General features: G+C 45.0%; 1 long non-coding RNA gene across 3 annotated transcripts; it reads right to left on the bottom strand.

Annotated features, from left to right (window-relative positions):
* Nucleotides 1-12,019: 12,019 nt before the first annotated feature.
* LOC125506534 lies at nucleotides 12,020-15,232 on the bottom strand. Of its 3 annotated transcripts, none has more exons than XR_007282685.1 (4): nucleotides 14,844-15,232; nucleotides 14,198-14,245; nucleotides 13,163-13,325; nucleotides 12,020-12,309 (listed from the first exon to the last, which is right to left on the bottom strand). It is a non-coding gene; the product is annotated as an uncharacterized LOC125506534 (long non-coding RNA). The 3 variants fall into 3 exon arrangements; XR_007282683.1 differs by having other exon boundaries at nucleotides 14,198-14,234; XR_007282684.1 differs by lacking the exon at nucleotides 14,198-14,245.
* Nucleotides 15,233-18,849: the final 3,617 nt, after the last annotated feature.

Raw genomic sequence — 18,849 nt, 5'->3', positions numbered from 1 at the left:
CCTGACTAACCACGCAAGACTCTAATCCAGGTTTATCACCTATTTGGGTTCCATCCGCAAGGAGATCCGGCCGGGGTGTCGCTCACGGCCCCAAACGATGTGAGCAGGGTTCCCAAGCCCACCATCCGGGTGCCACTTGGTACACCGTGCCACCTGTGCCTAGTCTGTCCCGAGCCCACCCTGCCGGATGCCACTCGGTAGAAAAATAGCACTACCTACAAACACCAGAAACTATTTGCAACTCCTGGACAGAGATCAAGGCGGTTAATAAGCCGAGAGAGCTTGGAGCGCCCGGAGCCCAATGTGTGGTAGTAGCTAGTCATTGGACAACTTGCACAGAACTCAGTTCTTAAGGACGGTCCCAATGAGACAACCCACCATGTACTCCTACATGGCCTCTCACCGCTACCTTTACCAAATCGTGTTCACACGCTTAACTCTTAGCACCAGAACATATCATAACACTCCAATTCATTCCCGATGAATCAGACCTGACACAACTCTAAGCAATAGCAGGCATGGCATGGTAGAAGCACAACATGGCTCAAACAACTCCTACACATGCTAGTGGGTTTCAACTATTTACTGTGGCAATGACAGGTCATGCAGAGGAATGGGTTCAACTACCGTAGCATAAAGTAGCAGTTGAATCATTGTTGTCCTAATGCAATAAATGAGAGCAGGAGCGAGAGAGTAGGATTTTATCAGAATGAACAAGGGGGGGTTGCTTGCCTGGTAGATCAATAGGGGGGCACTGCTCCACTGATAGGTGCTCCCGAACACTTTCCGGAGCAGGACCTATCGAGAAGGAACGGTGTCGAAAATCAAACACAAGTATATGCAACAATATGATGCATGATCTTGGCATGAATATGTGATGTTGTTTGAGTTAATGCATCTAGCATTTATTTAGTTGAGGTCCATTTGAACCAAGGGTTTAAATGCAACTCCAAAATAAGCTCTTATATATGCCATAAGTGTGTTTTCATATATACAGCATGTATAGGTTGGTTTGTCATGCATGAAAATGGTACAGATGGATAGATTGAATTTTTCTGATCATTTTTCATATATAAATTATTTCAATCTGAGCTACGGTTGAATTTCTATGAATTTTTGAAGTTTTGAAAATATTCTGGAATTTCCTGATTAATTTTAAACCAGAAAATAAGATATTGCGTCAGCATGACGTCATGCCTGCGTCAGCAGGTCAACGGAGCTGACCAGGTCAAACCTGACGTGTGGGGTCCACACGTTAGTGACTGGTTAGTTAACAGAGTAAATTAGATATTAAACTAATCCTAACAAAAACATTAGCAGGGCCGGGCCCCACCTGTCATTGACCCTGGGTAGTCAAATCTAGTCAACTTGGGGGGTTAGTTAGCGCGGGTTGACCCAGTCAATCCCGCCGACGTTTAGCCGCCGGCGAGGCCGAACGCAGCGGAGGGCTCGGGATCGTCTCTCCGGCGACCAAATGGGCCGCGGAGACCATCCCCGATGAGCTGGTGCTCGCGCGCATCCAGTGGAGCAGTCGGGAGGCTGCGGGGGCGGCGGAGCTCGCCGGAGTGAAGCTCGCGGCGGCGGCCAGTGTTCGGGCGCGAGCGGGGATACGGCTGCGGTGTGCGAGGGCGAGAACGGAGAGGGGGGGAGGAGGAGCAGCTCACGGCGATCTCGATGGGCTTGACGGCGAGCTTGGGGACGCGCTGTGGTCGACGGGGCGGCGATGGGGATCCACGGCGGCCGGTGGTGAAGGAGACGACGGTGGCGACGATGGAGGCCGTCCGGAGGTGCGTGGCTCGACGAGGAGGTAGAAGGCGACGTGGCAAAGGTTCTGAGCACGGGGAGAGGGTGAGGGGGAGGCAGTGGCTACGGCAACGGTGGCCGGTGGCCATGGGAGGAGGGAGAGCGAGAGAGAGTGCGAGAGGTCCGGGGCGGTGCGTGGCGACGTTCGGGATGGCCAGGGCATCGGGGGAGAGGCCAGGCAGGCAGGTGGCGTGGCCGGACGCGTGGCCGCGCGCGCCGGGCATGTGCCCCTGTCCTCCTGGCGCGAGGAAGGGGACGACTGGCACTGCCAGTCGGCTGGGCCGGCCTGTTGGCCACTGGGCCAGGCCAGGCTGCACAGGGAGGTAAGTGCAGGTGGGTTTTCTTCCCTTTTGCTTCTATTTTGTTTTTGTTTTCTATTTTCTGACATTTGTTTTGATTTAATAAAAATACTAAATCATTTTATTTTATTCTGTAAATTTTAGTAGGGACTAGTTGGACCACTCCAAAGCCCGTCACCAAAATTCAGAATTATTGGACAATATTTTATATATAATAAAATATTTATCCAACGCAAATAATTACTGGATTAATTCCAAATGCCCAAAATAAATACTTATGAGCTCCTAAAGATATTGGTTTGATTTTTATCTGTGTCCAATATTTCCAGAGAGCAACATGAACATTTTCTTGGACCTTTTTGGAGAAATTTTTATCTGGGTCATTTCCAGAAATGATTTCTGAGGGTTTCACAATCCCCATTTCGAAGTTAAATGAAATTTAAACATGATGCACACATGACTAGCTAGCCTAAGTCATACCAGAACTAGGGATGTGACACATGTACTAAGTTTCCGGTTAATATAATTCTAGCATGAATAATAAACATTTATCATGAAATAAGGAAATATAAATAACAACTTTATTATTGCATCTAGGGCATATTTCCTTCATGATGATACCAACGATCGAATCTCAGGCAAGTAACATATCGATGACAAAGGGAACAACGTTAACGTATGTTGTTATGCAGTTTGACTGATAAAGATCTTCGTAGAATATGTAGGAGCCAATATGAGCATCCAAGTTCCGTTATTGGTTATTGATCAGAGATATGTCTCGGTCATGTCTACATAGTTCTCGAACCCGTAGGGTCCGCACGCTTAACGTTCAATGACGATTTGTATTATGAGTTATGTGTTTTGATGAACCTAAGTTTGTTCCGAGTCCCGGATCAGATCACGGACATGACGAGGAGTCTCGAAATGGTCGAGACATAAAGATTGATATATTGGAAGGTCATGTTTGGACACCGGAATAGTATCGAAAAGGTTCGGACATTTTCCAGAGTACCGGGGGTTACCGGAACCCCCCCGGGGGGGTTAATGGGCCTTCATGGGCCCTAGTGGAAGACATGAGGTGGCGGCCAGGTGGAGGCGTGCGCCCCCAAGCCCAATCCGAATTGGACTATGGTTGGGGGGGCGGCCCCCCACTAGTAGAAAACAGGGCTTTGGTCACAGGGCAATATTCACATTAGTCCCGGTTCAGTCACGAACCGGGACTAATGTGGGCATTATTCCCGGTTCATGCGGCTAAGGCATTAGTCCCGGTTCACCTGAGCCCTTTACTCCCGGTTTAAGACACGAACCGAGACTAAAGGGTGCGATGTCTTTTACTCCAAGTTTGTATCTCAAACCGTGACTAAAGACTAAAAAATGTATAATATATCAAAATGTTCAGCATGAAAATCCGCATCCGATTTTGACAGCCTACGGCCTGTTTGCAAATTTTTAGAATCCTCAAATTCTAAAAGGAAAAAAATATGCTCAAATTTCATTTTTTTTGTATTTTCGTTAAATCTGGTCAAACTATGGTCAAACTACTTATTCAAGAAGTATTAGTGTTACTAAATAATTATTCAAGAATATTAGTGTTACTAAATAATTATTACAATTTTTTTGAATTTTGGTCAAATCTGGTCAAACTGTGGTCAAACAATGGTCAAACTACTTATTCAAGAAATATTAGTGTTACTAAATAATTATTTCAGTTTTTTTGAATTTTGGTCAAATCTGGTCAAACATTGGTCAAATTGTGGTCAAACTACTTATTCAAGAAATATTAGTGTTACTAAATAATTATTGTTTTTTAAACAATAGTTTCAAATTCAAACAGTGAAATATGTGACTTCATGCTCAAGCTAAATTCCTGAGGGTTAATAGAATTGACATCTTACTATTGTCACGAAAACAACAAGTGCAGACTTGGAAACGAGGGAGAATAGAACCGGGAAGTTAAGTGTGCTCAGGCTGGAGTAGTGAGAGGATGGGTGACCGTCCGGGAAGTTAGATGATTTGGAATGATGAGGGGTGATTAGAGATTAGAGGTTAAATTGAGGAGTGATGAGGGATGATTAGAGACTAGAGGTTAAAATATTTCAGAAATTTGAAAATAAAAAATTCAAAAAAAATTCAAAAAAAATTTCAAAAAAATCAGAAAAATTTCTTTAGTACCGGTTGGTGTTACCAACCAGAACTAAAGGTGGACCTCCAGGCAGCGGCCACGTGGAGGGCCTTTAGTCCCGGTTCCTAAAGGCCCTTTATCTACTAGTGCCCCTTTCCTTCTTCTCATCCTTCTCTTTCCCTCTTCCCCCTTCTTCGGAATGGAAAGGGGGGCTGAATCCTACTTGGACCAGGAGTCCAAGTAGGACTACCCCCTTGACGCGCCCCCTCTAGGGACGGCTTCCTCCCCATCCTCCCTTTATATATGTGGGAGGGGGCACCCCAAAGGACACCAAGTCTTCTCTTAGCCGTGTGCTGTGCCCCACTCCACAGTTACACACCTCGGTCATATCCTCGTAGTGCTTACTTGAAGCCCTGCGCCGGTAACTTCATTATCACCATCGCCATGCCGTCGTTCTGATGGAACTCTCCCTCGTCCTCAACTGGATCAAGAGATCGAGGGGCGTCATTGAGCTGAATGTGTGCTGAACGTGGAGGTGCCGTACGTTCGGTGCTTGGATCGGTTGGATCGAAAAGACGTTCGACTACATCAACCGCGTTACTAAACGCTTCCGCTTTTGGTCTACGAGGGTACGTGGACACACTCTCGCCTCTCGTTGCTATGGATCTCCTAGATAGATCTTGTGTGATCGTAGGAATTTTTTTTTGAAATAATGTGTTCCCCAACACTTCTAACTACATGGTGGTTCAAGTTAACAGAGTAAAACACCATGAAGCTATTCTATACTCATGTTCTCTTTGTGATGTAGAAAATGAAAGCATTTTCATGCTCTAGTGACATGTCCTAAAGTTTGTGCGCTTTGTATGGCCTTGAGGGATGTTTGGAATTTTCTGGGTGAGGAGATAATCAATTCTTCAAGGCCGGATTGGTTTCTTTTTTTTTTTTTTTGGATCAATTGAGATCGCCTGCGCATGCGCAAATTCAATTTAGTCACTTTCTGGAGGCCTAACACCTAAGGGCCGATTTGATCTTTGGTCAGGGTATGGAATCTACCTCTGCCTCTGTGAATTTTGTACAAAACTATTGGGCTTCCTTTTCGTCTTGACATGCTAGTGCGTTGATGGAGGTTTGCGTCAAAGGTAAGGGGATGGTGGATGATTTAAAGAACATACATTTTACAGCGAGGAAATTCATAACATGGAAGCCTCCCTCCTCGGATTTCATTAAGATTAACATCGATGAAAATTTTGTGGAGGCCATTAGCACCACGAGCGTGGGGGTTGTTGCCAGAAACCATGTTGGTGAAGTCATCGTTTCCTCTTGGGATTATATTGGGTCCTGCAATAGTGTGGATGACGCAGAACTTAGAGCAAGCCTTGTCGGCTTTAATATCGGTATCACCCTTCACAATCCCATTATTTTGAAAACTAATTATTCTTTTGTGGCTTCCCTTCTTGGAAATGATATTTTTGACATGTCTCCCCATATATTGATCTAAACGGGGAAGTATTGACTGTCTCTAAGCTATTGGAGAAAGTTCGAGATCTCAAAGATTAATAGAAAGGCTAATACGATGGCTCCTGAGATATTCAAGTTTCATTTTCATAATAGGTCAAACGGAGTTCTTCTTAATAGTGTTCCACTCTGCGTGACGAAAGACGTAACAATGGCTACTGCTACTGTTCAAACAACTAAAAGTTGTTATTGTCACTGCTACCGTTCAAACAACTAAAAGTTGTTACTGTTACTGCTACCGTTACTGTTTTTACTCTTACCGCTACTATTAGATTATCATACTCCTGCGCACTAATACTTTGTTGTAGAGAAATAACTTATTAGATGTGGTTGAATTAACAATTCAACTGCTAAGGTTTATATATTCTTCGTCTCCCCTTGTGTCGAACCAATAAATTTGAATAAAATAATACCCTCAAAAGAGTGTTGTGTTCATCTATACTTGTGTGTTAATAAAACTATTTTTTTAATGCGGTTGCCGATGATCATATGATAGAGATCATCGAATACATTGAATGCAGAATGACGCGTTTGTATCGTCGTCTAAGACGTTGAAGCGACCATGGATATTCCATTCCAGGTCTAATATGACCGTGCGCTGTGTGCATGATATACAAACTCGTGCACGCACGTACAATGTTATGCAACACTTGGTCAAATAATATAGACAAGTTTTTGTTTTTCAAAAAAGAATGAGAAGTTGACTTGGAACAAAGCTATACCTTAAAATAGCGTGGAATATTTAAAACATACCGGATGATTTCTACAGGAAATGTTCAGTTATATAAAAATGAGAAAAAAAGGCAGAAGATGGCTCGTCCCCCTCCTCCTCCCCTCCTGCGCCTCCCACCCCTACCGCCGACGTTGCCGGCTTCCCATGCAGCCTCCTTGGCCCTCCGGCGGCTCCACCCCCACTCCCTGTCAGCTGCTGCCAACGAGTTAATTGCAAGAAACTATCACACTTCGGCACGTCGTAACGAAAATCAGTACCATTAGTCTTTTTCTTGCCATGCAGTACCAACTCGAGGCCTAAGTGTTACAAAACGGTCTAAGCCATGTATAAATGCGTATTGACGGTGTATTTGACCGCTGGGACCCGTGTGTCAGGAGCCAACATGGCATTTTTTTGCAGAAAACACAGTTTGTTGTAAATCGAATCACTCAAAAGCCCCGCCGCCTCGACCTCGCCGGCCTCCCCTCGCCGGAGCCCCATCGTTGGCTCGTCGGCGCGGCGGAGCAGAGGCTGGCTTGCCGGAGTAGCGGAGCAGCGGCTGGCTCGCCAGAGCAGGGGCTGGTGTTAGGCGACAAGGGCTAAGGGCGGCACGGCGACGCGGTCGTCGGAACCATAGCTAGATTCAAACCCCGCCGCCCGTGTGCCTCGTCCCCGATCCGATCTGTTCGAGCTAGACGACCAGCGTTGCATGGGCTGCAGGATGGCCCAACCGCGGCCCAGTGAGGCCAGCACATCTTTTTAAAAAAATGTGAGTAAAAAAACAAATATTCAGATAATTTTATGTGTCTTCACTCAGAACCACACGCATGCACAATTACTATGCATCCTCATTATATTTTGCAGATACACAACTAAACAAATTATATGGCCAACTCACAATTAGATACAGAACTAAACAAATTATATGGCCAACTCACAATTACTGCATATATTTGTTGTTTTTTTAATGCACAGTTACTCAAAAGTTTGATAACATGTACTAAAAATTATTGTGTACTCGTAATAAATTTTATAATGCATGCTGAACATTTTATAAAACACTACAATTTTTAAATACGCGTTCAACTTTTCCCAAAAATGTTCTGCACATTTTTTTAAATGCACAAACACTTTATTTACCTTTCAGAGTAATTTTAGAATTTTTGAACTCAACCCAAAAACAATGCAGAGACTAGCAGGTTTATTCTTCAGACCGAATGTAGTGTGTGTATATTGATAAAAATCATACACACACATATATATAGACATTGTATATTATAAAATGTTCAATATATACATGATTAAGTTTTTATAATATGATATCGTATATTTAAATAAGATCATTGTATATTATAAAATGTTCAATATACATATTAAACCATGCAGCAAACATTTTTTTAATTGTACGACGCGATGGACATATAATATTTTTTAGTATCGCATAAAAACCGGAACGGCTCAGAGTTTAAAGGCGTGTACACGTACTAGTATTTTCTTTTGCATAGTATACATGTACTAGTTGAGGCAGCCACTAGTTGACGCATAGGATGGCGTGTGGCAGAGGCAGCAAGCGCGCACGGCGAACGACTCGGCGGAATCGATTCGGGCGGACGGTCGCGCGATTTTCTACTTTGTAAAAAAGGAAACGAATGGCACAAAGTATAACTAAACATACGTGTGCAGTTTAGACGAAAAGGAGCAGCAGCGAGCGTCCTCGTCTAACGGCACGTTGCGGGTTCGAATCCAGACGGGACGCGTGTGTGGAGTTATTTTTTAAAAAAGGGTTCTTGTGGCAAGACTTTTTTTTTGAAAAAATAGAAGATATGTGCGTGATTAAATAAAAGTAAGGGTTGTTTTTGTAAAAGAGCATGCCATGTCAGCCCCTGACACACGGGTCCCCGCGGTCGGATACATGGTCAATACACGCTTATACGGCTGTTGGACCGTTTTGCAACACTTAGACTTAGAGTTGGTATTGCATGGCAAAAAATGATTAATGGTACTGATTCGTTACGACGTGCCGAGGTGTGGTAGTTCTCTGCAATTTACTCGTTGCCAACGCTCGACCTCTCGTTAGTGAACTCTTACTGCGGAAGAAAATCATATGCGGCCCGGTCGTACGCTCCGCACAGAACAACCCATTCCATCGAGCACCATGTGGATCCCCGAACTTCAAAGCAACCACTCCCATCTTCATCCCTGTCTTCTTCCCCAATGGGCCATCTTCCTATGCTACAGCACCGCCATACCACATACATTAGTCGTTGCCGACGTCAACCGGAGGCTCCGGGAAGCTCACTGGTGACCTTGTGGAATTGGTGCTCATATGTTTCGTGCTGCCTTCTTGCACTCGGTAAATCCATGTTGAAATTGGCCAGTTCCCACCGCTCCTGCTCCTTTTCTTGGCGCTCTTCGCCTTGCTCTCGCCGGCAGCGCACCCGGCGGCGGCGGCATGCCACCCGTACAAGACCTAATCGCGCTGCCAACATTGTTCGGGAACCTCACCGTCGCTGGCATCCTCCGTGCTGTGTGGTCCAGCGGGAAGTACTTCTGCGGCTGGGACGGCGTCTGAGCCATCGAGCAGCCGGAGATCGAGTGGCACGAATCGAGCCGGCGGCGCTGCATCACAAGCCTGACGGGGAAGAAGATAGGAGTGCTGCTTTGAGATTCGCGGATCCACGTGGCGTTCGATGGAATGGGTCGCTCTGTTCGGAGCATACGACCCGGTCGCATATGATTTTCTTCCCTTACCGCCGTCCCCCTCCCTCCTCCCCAAAGTTTCCTTCTACCTCCATGCAAGCTTTGTCGCCTTCCTCACCTACTTGCGGGTGGGAAATGCCATCGGCTTGGCCGTTGAGGAGTTCATCCAGCAACGGCTTTGCCTACGCACCTCGCCATCTTGCCCGGCCTCTAGCGTCCCGCTTTTTGCCTCCTTCACCCGTGCCTGCGTTCGGCTCGACGCCAACGTTGTTGCCGCCCTCCTCCAGCATGTGGACGCAACCACCTTCCGCTTTCTCATCTCCTCCGCAACCGCGGTCGACCTATTGCTCTCTCTCCTTGCGCTGCGCCTCTGCTCCCTCTGCATGACTTTCATGCGCATGCCCGTCGCTGACCCTGGCACCCCCGTCGGCCACCTCACCTACCTCATCCTTCGGATGCATGCCCCTCCATGAGGTCATCGGCGTTTGCGATGACCTCGGCCTAGACTTCGAACTCACCACATGGCTCTTCCCGCGCTCGTTTGTAATCCCCCTCTTGGCCGACGGTTCGAATGGCTGCCGCAGCAGCGGGCGGATCATCAAGTTCCCAGTCCCTCTCGACGCTGACTCCATGGCTCTCGTCCTTTGCTATTTATTCGGTGGGGACCATCGAGCGTATAATGTTACCTTCGGAAACGATGAGCTCTTCTCCTTCACGGTGGCCTGCCCTGCCGTCGCCCACCTCATCGCGGGGTACGGGGACTTTGCCAGGCTTGGCATCCTCATCCGCTTCCCATCTCCGCCGCCCGTGCTCGGGGCTGCTCCGCCTTCCCCACGGTTGCTCCCACCGCCTTCCGTTGCGGCCCCCTGCCCGACGCCGACAACTGCCCCGGCCACCGCCCGCGCCGCCGCTGGCCCTCCCTCGGGCTTGGCTGACAGTGACAGTATCATTGCTTCGCTACATGCTCTGCAATGTAAGGTACACTGTGTTCGTCCTGGCTTTCCTTTTTGTAAGCTATTACTGCATGATTTTCGCTTAGAAGCCACGCACTCGCCTGTCAACCCATTGCTAAAACCCTCATCACCCACTTGGATAGCCTTGAGCTGCTTCATGCATGTTGTTCCGAATGTTAAGATTGTTAATGATGCCATGGGCCACTTTTTTTCAAACTCAAATGTTTTCACTGTGCATTTCGGAAGTGAGTGCCTCTGCAGTACGTTGGTGACCTCAGAGGACGTCTGCTCCCTGATTATCTCTCGATCTTCCCTCGTGCTGTCACATTTTGAATTGCGCTTGTTCACTGCTAGGAAAAAGGCTAGCAACAGCGCGGGTTTTGTGCTCACTAATAGCGCGGGTAGGCGCGCTACTAATAAGGTGCTACAGTTATTGCTTAGCAGTAACGCGTGCCCGCATGCGCTACTGCTAGGGCAAATAGCTGCAATGTTTGTTTACTCCCGCGCTACTGCTAATGTAACTACTGGCAGCATGTTTTCTCGCCATCGCTACTAGTATTCTTTTTTTTTTTTTTAGTGTATTCATGCGCCATAGGACAAATATTGGTACAATACCAGTTATGAGGTTTACATCATTATGTCCATAACAGTGTGTCAAATGAAGGTAGATTAGGTTCAGGTGGAGGCAATATGTGGTGCATGTCAAAAGTGTACTACTGATCCAAACATGATCTAGTTTGGACTAGTAGTACTTTCGATGTGCATCACATGTTGCCTCCACTTGAATCTAATCCGTTAGCACAAGCTATTTAATCATCATCATAGTCATTAGCACTAACAGTATTTATTTAATCACCACTAACACTAGCTAATAATAATCATAATAGTCATTACCACCAACACTAGCTATTTTTATCATCATAGTGATAGTGTAGCACATCATCATCCTCAAACTCATTTCTAGCTAGCTAATAACTCCTGCTGCTCTCTCTTGGGTAAAATAACATAAAACATGTGTAGCTCTCCTCCTTGATCAAGTTGGAGCATGCAGATGAACCTGTCTCCTAATCGTGGGTAGCGCATCTGTTTGCTGCCCCCTAGTACTTTTTTGCGCTTATCCATCACACATTTGGTCCAGTCTTGCACTATTAAGCATCCGTCGCTAATCTTGAATGCACTAAAGTAATATGTAGGATATCTTGGCCGTAAGCTAATAATACTCATGATACCTTTAGTCTCGATACCATAAGGCACAACATTCATCGGGAGTCCCTGTTGAAGAACATCTATGGTAACATACTTAGCAATGAAGTTTAGCTTCAAAAATAATGTATGAAAAAGATGCACTGAGGACAAATAGTAAAAATCTTACCATCCTTCCTAAATAGATGTGACCGTAGTTCATTACGAACACTATTGGTCGCACGTTTTCAGTACTAAGATTTCTAAATGCAGGAAGAAAATTTGTCTTGACAGTACACTGCAACAGGACCCCACCTATAGCAACGCATTTTTCCATATCTAAAAGTCCATATATGCGTTGCAAGTGTCTTTACCAACGGTTTGGGATGCGTAGCCTTATCCAGTGTTGCTAGCGCATAATGCAACGATTATATTAACGTTGGTAAAAGGGAGCGTTGCAAGAGTACAACACATAAACCCGACTTTTACAACACTCATATATGTTGGTGCTTGATGTATAGGAATCCAAATCTCATTGCTGGCACCAGAGAATTTGCAACCCTATAGGTGTGGGTACATATATAATGTGAATTATTATTATTATTATTATTGTTGTTGTTGTTGTTGTATATACATTATTATTACTTGATATTAAATTAATTCTCCACATAATTGTGACGATTATATGTATATCAAGTGAGGAAAAAAATAGAGAATATACTCACAAGGAACAAATCATATATTGGATAAAATTGTTGGATTACAATAGTGGATATTACAAGAGGAACATCATCCAAATGTGATGCAGAATCTAAATATTTTCTTAACATCGAAACTTAAACTGAAAGCATACATCAACATCACTAAAAGTTGACCGAGGAACATCATCCAACAGGAACAATATCCCTACAACTTAACTAAAACTGGAAGCATCCATCATCAGCATCATGAACTGGAACATCATCATCATTACTGCAGTATACTTGCCACGCACCCATATAATCATCCATATATCTTTTGAATCTACAAAGAAAATAACAAAATGAACTGTTAACACACAATGCATTGACATGATCAAAGTAGTGATAAAGGCAGGATATTAGGCACATACAAAGGTTGAAGGCCAATGCAATCTTTTTTTTTTTCTGCATTAGCAAGAGTATTGCAGTTTTTGCAACTCCCTACCAAATTTTCAGTTTTCACAAGTGTCGTATCAACATGCACTGCTCAAAATTCATTTATAATTTCAGCCATCAAGTTTAAATTTAGGATCAGAATTTACAAGTGCAGCAAGAGCAACATCCCTGTTATGATTATGAAAAGATACCAGCATGAGTGTTAGTTGTCATTGATGACTAATCTAGAAGCCACAATATACGACACAGCTTGCAGGACAACATGGCTCAATAAAATTATATGGACAATAGCCTAAGTGCTGATGTGCATTCAAGGGCAATGTGAGTGATAGTACCACTTCTCTTCTCTTCTCCAGTTAGTTAGCAAACAGAACCAAAACGGTTTTAGTCATCCAAAACTGAACCAAAACATTTAGCTCTAGTTGGTTTCAGTCATCCAACGGGAAACAGACAAACCTACAGGTGTTCACCACGCTTTGGAAGTTGGAACAAACCTGCAGCCCCAAAAACTGAAAAGAATTTACATGGTCATCACCAACCCAGAAATCCATTGTTAATTCTGTACTACAGTCAAACTGTTTTTGCGTGAACCAATAGTTTTATTTATTGCTAAATAAATACACTAAAACCTACAACCCCAAATCCTATAAATTTGCATGGACAGTAGCATAGAACCTAGCACGGCTCAATGACCGTGGGCACAACAAGCATTGGCATGGTTGGGGAGGGAGACATTATACCTTTGATGGCATCGTCCATGACTTGATCTACGAACTCAGACTTGCTCCATGGCTCCTATTTAGGCAAATCCTAACACCAGCAGAACAACAATGGCTCCTATTTAGGCACTAGCCCAAACATACTGCACTTGTGATCCCAAGACCATCATCCAAGCGGAAAAACCTACAGTACAAAAAAAATCTGCATATCAGCAAAGAATATTTGAAGATGGATAACATATCATGCCTGTGTATGTATATACACATTCATTCAAAAAAGAAGAAAAGAGTCAGAACATTATTGCAGTTGTGATCCCAAGACCATCATCCAAGCCGAAAAAACTACAGTGTAAAAAAATCTGCATATCAGCAAAGAATATTTGCAGATGGATAACATAGCCTTCCTGTGTATGTTAGAACAAAATCCTATAAATATGCATATTCATTCAGAAAAAAATAAAAGTCAGAACATTATTGTTTCAAGCAAAACACTCATTTTCTCCACAAATGATAAAAGAAACATAATTGTATTATATACACATTCAGTGAAAAAAAGAGTAAGAACATTATTCTTTCAAGCAAAACACTCATTTCTCCACAAAAGAAAAAGAAACAGATTACTATTTTATACATAGGACTCAAGGTAGGCAAATCATTGTAAATACGGACTTCACAAGGAACAAGTGTTAACCGCCACTGCCTACTGTTTCTTGTCCATCCACCTACTTAAGCAGTACTCCCTCCGTAAACTAATATAAGAGCGTTTAGATCACTACTTTAGTGATCTAAATGCTCTGATATTAATTTACAGAAGGAGTACTACATCATCACGATGCTATTAACCGAAGCAACTCTAACAATCTGCTGTCTAGGTATGCTGCATGTTCACTAATGATTATAAATATGGAAGTCAACTTTGCAGGGCACGGCATACAGGTATGGCCGTATGGGAGAAGCTAACATGCTGCATAGAGGGAAAATTTCGGACTCAGCAACATCACATGAAAACACAACGCACAAAATGGAAGGGCCTACACCAAATAGTCAGTTCTGCACCTCTGATTCTCAGCAACTTGAACGCAACTCTAGATACCTGCAGAACAACTGATGCCATCTCAGTCAAACAAAGTTGCAATACTCTCTCACAAAAAAAAACCCAAAACTTTGTATTAACATTAACCTCAATCAACCACTCTGTAAATTATACAGAAAAATCCAGAGAATAACTGGAAAAAACTAACATCACAAACAAAGAACAACAATACAAGAGCAACTAGCAGTAGCCCCACGCTTTACTGAAGGCTTTTACCAGATGCTTTTAAGTAATGCTTTTTATAAGACTTTGCTTTGTAAAATGTAAAACTGGATAATTATTTACTATAAAGGAGAAAATTTTCATGTACAATGAAATAATTCTTGGTCATCAATGAATTTGTTTTCAGTGGCATTGTAGAACTGTAAGTGAAGAGTGCTTCTAGATTTGTCACAGACATCTCAAGCAAGGCAAACAGATCATCCCAGGAAACAAACAATCATGAACGCCAATTTTGTGTGATGCACATCACATCAGTTCAATCTTCTTATGCAAAAACCATAACTGAAACTAAGCAGCTTTAATATTATGCAGGTGCGCTTGAAAAGAGCCGAGGTTAGATATAGGGGGAGAGAGAGAGGATGAAGGCAGGGGAGGGGCTGCACTCACCGGACGAGAGGAGGACGACATAGACACCGGGTCCCGTGTGGGCTTTCGTGGTCGCCAGCGCCGCCTCTATCTGTACCGGAGGGCGCCGCGTTGCGAGGGGACCTTGGGCTGTGCTTCGCGGTGGCAGGATTCACTGGCCGTCGCCTGAGTAGCCGGCGCAGGTGTGCAGCGACGAGCTGCGTGAAGAGAGATATGGGACACGAGAGGGATGGGTGGGTGGGTGATGCGGCAGATCCAGCGGACTCCGAAGCCGCGAGGTGGGAGGAGAGGGAGGGGGACGGCCGGCGGCAAGGTGGGTCGGAGGAGGGAGACGATGCGGTGGTTGGCGGCGGAGAGATGAGGAGAATCGGGTACTCTGTTTCTTGCTGGTCTCTCTCTCCTTTCCTCTGTTTATTTTTTCTCTCTCCTTGCCGATTTTTTCATATATATTGTACCACAACCACAATAGGGTCAGTAGTAGTAAATCTACCACGCATGTGCTGCAATGCCTATATGCGTATCTCTTTGTGTATTTTACAACATATGGTCAAAATGTTGTACAATTTGTGTTTCTTTAGAAGGGGTATTCTTATAGTGGTATCAAGATCCTCAAGCCATGAAACATAATGACTTAGCTCCTTGCAGTTGAGTTCAGCCTCGGGACAGTAGCAGATCCTGTGTACCAAGCCCTGGACATGTTTGCTTGCACCGAAATAAGCTGACAATACAAATTAGTTGTCAACTATTTTTGAATAAACAATATCAAAGACATAAATATGGTTGATAAACTTACATAATGGTATAACTGGAGGCGTCTACACATCGACCCAAATGTCGGTATTACCTTCAATATCATCTTCCGGACGAATATCAAAGGTGATAACCATATCAGGCTCAAATGCATAAGTCTTGCATAGTGCTCGCCATGTTTTGCATCCAAAATAGGTGTAGTCGTCTGAATTGTATAATTTTGTGGAAAATATAACCATGCTCGATCTTCAAGTAAACTTTTTTTACCTCCATAGTATGACTGAAACCTATCTTATCCAATACAAAAAGTCTTACATAGCAGAGGATACGCTAGTACAATAGTAAAAAAATATAAGTTGAAGCAAATGAAGCAGATGTCATGCCTAATTACGAAAAAAGACTTGCCGTTGTGACTTACTGTATCCACTTCGAAGTTCTCATCCAGCTTGATGCTGAAGCGCCTATCATCATCTAGGAAGATTCCGTCGCACAGGCCGCGCTCGTTTTCGTAGTATTTGCAAATACCGAAATCCTTTTCGTCATCAGACATTTCCTATGTTCATAGTTAAAACATTAATTGAAAATCGATCGAAGACAACTATCAGGATACTCAACACACAAATCCGGGGCACTCGATATTTCCTACATATTCTGGCACAAGTCATGCCAAAATTCACGGAAAAATCCGGCATGACCTTTGCTAAAATAGGACATATCGAGCGCCTGAAATTTGCCGGAACGGAAATGAATCAACACTCCGGCAAAACATAGGCCACTCGGCGGTGTAACCTGCAAACATGACCGGCCACTTGGATATTGAGCAACACAAGATATTCATTTTAAAATATCTTACAGGACTCAAATTAGCATGCATTCAATAAGCAAAAGTAAATCATCTCATGCGTCCATACATCGTCGAATATTATCACTAATACATCCCAAATAGTGTTATACATATAACATCACTAATACAACTAAAACCCTAGCACACGACGGGGATCGGCGCGGGCAGTGGACACCCACAGAGAAGGAACCATCACGGGATCATAGCTACAATGAGATCCCTGGAGAACCTGCCAGGTATATGGACCGCATCCTCCTCACTGACACAGTGACGCACCACCTCTGCGGAGTCCTCGAGCTTCTGGTCCGTCACTGGCCCACGCGATCGCCACCAAAGAAGGTTCGGGTCAACGACAGGCTGGCTCCTCACCAACCTGCGCCCCCGGTAGGTAGCGCCTCCCAGTACCACCCCGGCGGAGCCCAGTCCCGGACATGGCCCATCTGGTCAAGCAGGTGCCGTCCTCCACCGACTCGACCACGAGGATGCGGGATAGGCATCGTCCACGTCGATGCGAGAAAAATTGCTTTAACTAAAAAATAGCAACAAGTTCTTCCTAACGAGTTCTATTAATTCAATTAGTTCTTACTAAAAATAAACTTACTATAAATAAAAATAAACTAATACCTAATTAGTACCTAGTTCTTACTAACTAATTAGTACCTAGGAACTACTGCCCTAATTACCATATAAGTAATTAACTAACTAGCACTAAAAATAGCCTAGGGTTCATACTAAGCAGAGAAGAGGGATTGGAAGGGGAAAGTGCTTACAGAGGGCGGGGAGAGAGATGGGGTCGGGGGAGACGGCGGCACCGAGGCGCGGCGAGGCAGGGTCGGGGGAGACGGCGGCGAGGCGGGGTCGGGGGAGACGGCGGCGAGGCGGGGTCGGGGAGGAATAGTAGAGGAGAATTGAGGGAGGAAGCAGGGGAGAGGGAATCAGGCCGCGCGAGGGGTTAGGTGAAAATAGCTTTAACAGTAGCGTGGGGAGGCAAAACGTGCTGCTGCTAAAATCCGTAGTAGTAGCGTTGTTCGTAGAAGGACGCTACTACTATACCTAGCACGTCAGGAACGGTGTGGCAATTATAATAGTAGCGCGTTTTGTTCCTGCCGCGCTACTGCTAAGCGGGTAACAGTAGCGCCGTTCTAACAGACGCGCTACTGCTAAGTAGTAGTAGCGCCTCATTTTAACAAGCGCTACTCGTAACGTTCTATGTATAAGGTTTTTTCTAGTAGTGGTTCGACTCCAAGCTAGCTGCTTCATCCTACATTGACCAGACCAGGGCCTGTCAACCTCCAGCACGAGCCCCTGCTGCTGGCTGCCACGTCCAGTCCATCCTCGAGCCACACCACACCTCCATCTGCCCTACTGGCTCTCGAACCCTTCCCCGTGGCTCAATTACGAGTTGCCACCCACTACCCCCCTCAACCCATCTCCCATCTAATTGCCGGTCCCACCTCCTGTGGATCCGAGCTTGCTGACAACGGCAGGCCAAATCCCATATCAGGCGGCAAAGTATATGCTACTGCTGCGCCACGATCTCTCAATCACACGCGCATGCCCTCTCCGGAAAAGGCTATTCTTAGCCGCTCCCATAGTCCTTCCACTGCCTGCAAAAATTCACTCTCTCCCGAGGCCGACCCATATGCCATTCTTACCCAGGCCCCTACACCTTCACCCACTGTCAAGGGGCCACGTCCCCTCGCTCCGCCTCCCCACCAGCATGTGTTGCTAGCACGCTGATACATCTTCAGAGCAACTTCAACGGGCCGACCCAAACGGACGGCGATTTTGTTCACTTTTTGTTCGTTTGGGTCGGCCGCCCGCCCGGCGTCCGTCCTATTTTTCATATGGGTCGGTAGCGCGCCTAACGCGCCGACCCATATGTGCAGGCGTGGCCGGCTGACCGCCCAATTTTACATTGCATTCAACATATTGTGAAATGAAAATTTAACAAACAAAATAATCCGCCCAAATAAATAGTATAATTTACAGGCCAAATAAAAATAAAAATGTTTCACATAGTTTTGCAAACGAATAGAAAAAGATTCATCTATTGGTTGCCAACATGAGTCCACATATGCTCAACCAAATCATTTTGCAGTTGCACGTGAGTTTCCCAATCACGCATGTCTTCATGAAACTGAGTGAACCGCTCAAATGTTGCCGCTACTCCATGCTCAGGCACAACATTCTCACCCTGAAACTGAAAGCCTTGATCGTACAGATGTTCCGGGCGCTCGTCTTCTACGATCATATTGTGCATGATCACACAAGCAGTCATCACCTCCCATAGTTTCTGCGTGCTCCAAGTATTAGCAGGATACCGAACGATGCCCCATCGAGATTGCAAAACACCAAAGGCATGCTCGACATCCTTTCTAGAACTCTCTTGCTCTTGGGCAAATCTTTTCCTTTTCTCTTCGACAGGGTTGG

This window comes from Triticum urartu, chromosome 5, assembly GCF_003073215.2.
Source record: "Triticum urartu cultivar G1812 chromosome 5, Tu2.1, whole genome shotgun sequence".
In the NCBI taxonomy this organism is placed as follows: domain Eukaryota; kingdom Viridiplantae; phylum Streptophyta; class Magnoliopsida; order Poales; family Poaceae; genus Triticum; species Triticum urartu.
Note: the sequence above shows the minus strand (reverse complement) of the source record. Positions and strands in the feature narration are given on the sequence as shown.